The sequence below is a fragment of the Oncorhynchus mykiss genome, chromosome 11 (genome assembly GCF_057628025.1).
Source record: "Oncorhynchus mykiss isolate SJ-2025 chromosome 11, ASM5762802v1, whole genome shotgun sequence".
Taxonomy (NCBI): Eukaryota; Metazoa; Chordata; class Actinopteri; order Salmoniformes; family Salmonidae; genus Oncorhynchus; species Oncorhynchus mykiss.
The window spans coordinates 72,179,918-72,186,217 of NC_143032.1; the positions used below are offsets into that span (position 1 = coordinate 72,179,918).

Below are 6,300 nucleotides of genomic sequence, written 5' to 3' on the forward strand. Positions count from 1 at the left end.
TCAATTCAACGGCTCAGACACAAGAGGCATGTGGCAGGGTCTACAGTCAATCACGGACTACAGGAAGAAACCCAGCCCAGTCACGGACCAGGATGTCTTGCTCCCAGGCAGACTAAATAACTTTTTTGCCCGCTTTGAGGACAATACAGTGCCACTGACACGGCCTGCAACGAAAACATGCGGTCTCTCCTTCACTGCAGCCGAGGTGAGTAAGACATTTAAACGTGTTAACCCTCGCAAGGCTGCAGGCCCAGATGGCATCCCCAGCCGCGCCCTCAGAGCATGCGCAGACCAGCTGGCCGGTGTGTTTACGGACATATTCAATCAATCCCTATACCAGTCTGCTGTTCCCACATGCTTCAAGAGGGCCACCATTGTTCCTGTTCCCAAGAAAGCTAAGGTAACTGAGCTAAATGACTACCGCCCCGTAGCACTCACATCCGTCATCATGAAGTGCTTTGAGAGACTAGTCAAGGACCATATCACCTCCACCCTACCTGACACCCTAGACCCACTCCAATTTGCTTACCGCCCAAATAGGTCCACAGACGATGCAATCGTAACCACACTGCACACTGCCCTAACCCATCTGGACAAGAGGAATACCTATGTGAGAATGCTGTTCATCGACTACAGCTCGGCATTCAACACCATAGTACCCTCCAAGCTCGTCATCAAGCTCGAGACCCTGGGTCTCGACCCCGCCCTGTGCAACTGGGTACTGGACTTCCTGACGGGCCGCCCCCAGGTGGTGAGGGTAGGCAACAACATCTCCTCCCCGCTGATCCTCAACACTGGGGCCCCACAAGGTTGCGTTCTGAGCCCTCTCCTGTACTCCCTGTTCACCCACGACTGCGTGGCCACGCACGCCTCCAACTCAATCATCAAGTTTGCGGACGACACAACAGTGGTAGGCTTGATTACCAACAACGATGAGACGGCCTACAGGGAGGAGGTGAGGGCCCTCGGAGTGTGGTGTCAGGAAAACAACCTCACACTCAACGTCAACAAAACTAAGGAGATGATTGTGGACTTCAGGAAACAGCAGAGGGAACACCCCCCTATCCACATCGATGGAACAGTAGTGGAGAGGGTAGCAAGTTTTAAGTTCCTCGGCATACACATCACAGACAAACTGAATTGGTCCACTCACACAGACAGCATCGTGAAGAAGGCGCAGCAGCGCCTCTTCAACCTCAGGAGGCTGAAGAAATTCGGCTTGTCACCAAAAGCACTCACAAACTTCTACAGATGCACAATCGAGAGCATCCTGGCGGGCTGTATCACCGCCTGGTATGGCAACTGCACCGCCCTCAACCGTAAGGCTCTCCAGAGGGTAGTGAGGTCTGCACAACGCATCACCGGGGGCAAACTACCTGCCCTCCAGGACACCTACACCACCCGATGTCACAGGAAGGCCATAAAGATCATCAAGGACATCAACCACCCGAGCCACTGCCTGTTCACCCCGCTATCATCCAGAAGGCGAGGTCAGTACAGGTGCATCAAAGCTGGGACCGAGAGACTGAAAAACAGCTTCTATCTCAAGGCCATCAGACTGTTAAACAGCCACCACTAACACTGAGTGGCTGCTGCCAACACACTGACACTGACTCAACTCCAGCCACTTTAATAATGGGAATTGATGGGAAATGATGTAAATATATCACTAGCCACTTTAAACAATGCTACCTTATATAAATGTTACTTACCCTACATTATTCATCTCATATGCATACGTATATACTGTACTCTATATCATCGACGGTATCCTTATGTAATACATGTATCACTAGCCACTTTATACTATACTATGCCACTTTGTTTACATACTCATCTCATTTGTACATACTGTACCCGATACCATCTACTGTATCTTGCCTATGCTGCTCTGTACCATCACTCATTCATATATCCTTATGTACATATTCTTTATCCCCTTACACTGTGTACAAGACAGTAGTTTTGGAATTGTTAGTTAGATTACTTGTTATTACTGCATTGTCGGAACTAGAAGCACAAGCATTTCGCTACACTCGCATTAACATCTGCTAACCATGTGTATGTGACAAATAAAATTTGATTTGATTTGATTTTGACATTGAAGTAAATTGGGAGTCACGCAATCATATGTTGTGTGGTCCTCCCACTAAGACTCAGGAAAGCATGCAGTTTATTAGGCTACAGATGAAGTAAATGATGATGAACTTCACAAGGTGGTGCACGGCGATGAGCATGATGCTCCTTTCCAATAAATATTGAGGGTTTTATTCTGGTGACATGATGATGATCGATGCTTGGCTGCTGTTTGACAAGTTAAAATAATCTTGCTCTTTTGGCCATAACAATTTCCTCATGTAGGTTATACCCGCACTGTATCTGTGAGCTGTTGGCTAGAGCACACGTATCAAGAACAGAGTGGGAACATTCACTATATACTGTCAGGCAATTGCTTTTGTGACAAAACCATCAGTAAGGATCTACGGGATCGGTGTCCCTATCCCGGGGCGGTTGTTGCTAACGTGAGCTAATGTGACTAGAATGACGTTGTAAGTAACAGCAAACTTTCCAGGACATAGACATATCTTATATGGCAAGTTTAACTTCTAATCTAACTGCACTTTCCAATTTATAGTTACTATTACAGATAGTAGATGATGATTTCTTTGTTGTTTGAAAATGCATGTTTTTTTGTTTTTCTTTTACCAGATCTAATGTGTTATACTCTCCTACATTAGTTTCACATTTCCACAAGCTCCAAAGTCTTTCCTTTCAAATAGTATCAGGATTATGCCGATCCTTGCTTCAGGTCCTGAGCTACAGCCAGCTAGATGTCATTTTAAGTGAAAATTGAAAAAAAGGGTCCAATCCTTAAGAGGTTTTGTAACGGTTTTCTTGAGGTGAAGGAGAGGCGGACCAAAACGCAGCGTGGTGGTTATTCATGGTACTTTAATAAAGACACTGTACATGAATAAACTAACAAAACAAGAAATGTGAAAAACCAAAACAGCCCTATCTGGTGCAAACACAGAGACAGGAACAATCACCCACAAACACACAGTGAAACCCAGGCTACCTAAGTATGATTCTCAATCAGAGACAACTAATGACACCTGCTTCTGATTGAGAACCATACTAGGCCGAACCATAGAAATACCCAAATCATAGAAAAACAAACATAGACTGCCCACCCCAACTCACGCCCTGACCATACTAAATAATGACAAAACAAAGGAAATAAAGGTCAGAACGTGACAGTACCCCCCCCCCCCCCCCCCCAAAGGTGCGGACTCCGGCCGCAAAACATTAACCTATAGGGGAGGGTCTGGGTGGGCGTCTGTCCGCGGTGGCGGCTCTGGCGCGGGACGCGGACCCCACTTCACCATCATCTTAGTCCGCCTTATTGTCCGCCTCCGTGGCTTTCTAACCATGGCAACCCTTCTCAATGACCCCACTGGACAGAGGGGCAGCTCGGGACAGAGGGGCGGAAGCTCTGGACAGAGGGGCGGAAGCTCTGGACAGAGGGGCAGGGGCTCTGGGCTGAGGTGCAGGGGCTCTGGGCTGAGGGGCTCTGACGCATCTGGGCTGAGGGGCTCTGGCGCCTCTGGGCTGACTGGCGGCACTGGCGGCCCCTGGCTGACTGGCGGCACTGGCGGCCCCTGGCTGACTGGCGGCACTGGCGGCCCCTTGCAGACTGGCGGGACTGGCGGCTCCTTGCAGACTGGCGGCACTGGCGGCTCCTGGCAGACTGGCAGCACTGGCGGCTCCTGGCAGACTGGCGGCACTGGCGGCTCCTGGCAGACTGGCGGCGCTGGGCAGACTGGCGGCACTGGCGGCACTGGTGGCACTGGGCAGACTGGCGGCACTGGCGGCGCAGGGCAGACTGGCGGCACTGGCGGCACTGGGCAGACTGGCGGCGCTGGGCAGACTGGCGGCACTGGTGGCGCTGGGCAGACTGGCGGCACTGGTGGCGCTGGGCAGACGGGTGGCTCAGGCGGCGCTGGGCAGACGGGTGGTTCAGGCGGCGCTGGGCAGACGGGTAGCTCAGATGGCGCTGGGCAGACGGGAAGCTCCGGCAACGCTGGAGAGGAAGGCTCTGGCAGCGCTGGACTAAGGAGTTCTGGCACCTCTGGAATGAGGGGCTCTGGCGCCTCTGGACTGAGGGGCGGGAGCTCTGGCAGCGCCGAACAGGCGGGAGACTCCGGCTGCGCTGGAGAGGAGGAAGGCTCTAGCAGCGCCGGAGAGGCGGGAGACTCCGGCAGCGCTGGAGAGGAGGAAGGCTCCGGCAGCGCTGGACAGGCGGGAGCACCTGTAAGGATGAGACGGAGAGACAGCCGGGTGCGGTGGCATGTGCCTGTAATCCAAGTCACTGGGAGGCTGAGGTTGGTGGATCAAGTGAGCTGAGGAGCTCTGGGCTGCAGCACGCTATGTCGAACGGGTGTCCACGCTAAGTTCGGTATCGATATGGTGTTCCTGGGGGAGCCTGGGACCACCAGGTTGTCTAAGGAGGGGTGAACCCGCCCAGGTCGGAAACGAAGCAGGTCAAATCCCCCGTGCTGACCAGAAGTGGGGGCCACGTCCAGCACCAGAGCTGCCACCGCGGACAGATGCCCACCCAGACCCTCCCCAATAGGTTCAGGTTTTGCGGCCGGAGTCCGCACCTTGGGGGGGGGGGGGGGTTACTGTCACACCCTGACCATAGTTTGCTTTGTATGTTTCTATGTTTTGTTTGGTCAGGGTGTGATCTGAGTGGGCATTCTATTTCTATTTCTATGTTTCGCCTGATATGGTTCTCAATCAGAGGCAGGTGTTAGTCATTGTCTCTGATTGGATACCATATTTAGGTAGCCTGTTTGGTGTTGGGTTTTGTGGGTGATTGTTCCTGTCCCTGTGTTTGCATCAGATAGGGCTGTTTTAGGTTTTCACGGTTCTTGTTTTGTTAGTCTGTTCATGTATAGTTGTCTTTATTAAAGAACCATGAATAGAAACCACGCTGCGTTTTGGGCCGCCTCTCCTTCAAGTCAAGAAAACCGTTACAGGTTTTAACTTTTGATTTTTTACATGGGAATTAAACACACAACTTTATTTTTGCAACAACTTTTATCTGCAACGAGTCAATTTGATAGAAACACATCTCTGGTAGGAAAATTATTTTATTTATGCAGATTTTAGAATATTCACTGGTTTTGAAGAGAACTTAACACAGTGTTTAACTGGTCATGAGGGCTGATGGTGACCCATCAACCACAAAGAAGGAGAAACTGGGGTGATTTGGCATTGCTTATCTACAGGCACATCAGGGTTGGCCTTGTTGTGTTTGTCTGTGTGTGTGTGTGTTTGAGGGGACAGCTGTGTTTTGTGCTCCATCCTTCCCCCTCTCAACTTCCCTAACTACCTCCCCTCCTCTCCCCACCTCTCCCTTCTTCTGCCCTCCCCAGCCCACCCTACCCTTCCCTTCCCCTCCCCTCCTCTCCTCCCTCCTTCTGCTCTTCTCTACGACAGATGTATACTTTGTGTGCAGCTGTGCTCTCACCTGTTGAGTGAGAGGTAATGAGACGCAAAGTCTCAGGCTACACACACACACACACACACACACACACTCACTGACCTGATTCCAGCCAACATCTCTCAAGCAAAACACATTCTCCATGATGCTGTATGCCGGTGGCTCATTCTGTAGGTCACTGTGTATGAGTGAACATATTTTTCTGTTCATCCTGAGTGCCTACATCAAGAGGTGCATGCAGAATTCTTCTCAGCTCTCACACAGCAGCATAAAAAATGCCAACATTCAGACACAATGTGTTAGAACATATATTTATCTGTCTGCATGTATAAATAACATTATAGGCAATGCATCCCAATTACTGAAGAAGAGGAGTGAATACTCCACACACGGCAGAATACTGACTTGCCTAGTTAAATAAAAATGCTCTGACTCACCTCTGTCACTGTTCAGTGGTGCAGCTGCTACCTTTGTCTGCGTGCTACAGAGCATCTAACAAACCACATTGTTCTTTGAATCAACCCTTACTGCATTTACCCCACTCTTTCTTTATTTTATTTTCTTCTCTGTGCTTTATTTGCTGTGTAAGCAACCAGAGTCAGAGCCTGGGGCTGTTTAACAGCATGTGGGATATGAGTTGTAAAAGAAAGAAAGAAATAAAGAAAGAGAGAAAGAAAGAAAAGGTGTAAGTATCAAAGAGTTGGAGAGATGGAGAGAGAGAGTCACCTGCTATGTGTGATGCGTTTAACCAGCTCAGTTTAGATGGTATTGTACCCAATGAACCCAGTCTCAAC

The 6,300-nt window shown here is 50.0% G+C and overlaps 1 non-coding gene across 1 annotated transcript; it reads left to right on the forward strand.

Annotated features, from left to right (window-relative positions):
* Positions 1-4,333: 4,333 nt before the first annotated feature.
* On the forward strand, positions 4,334-4,625 carry LOC149979849 (signal recognition particle RNA). The gene has a single exon (XR_016484754.1).
* Positions 4,626-6,300: the final 1,675 nt, after the last annotated feature.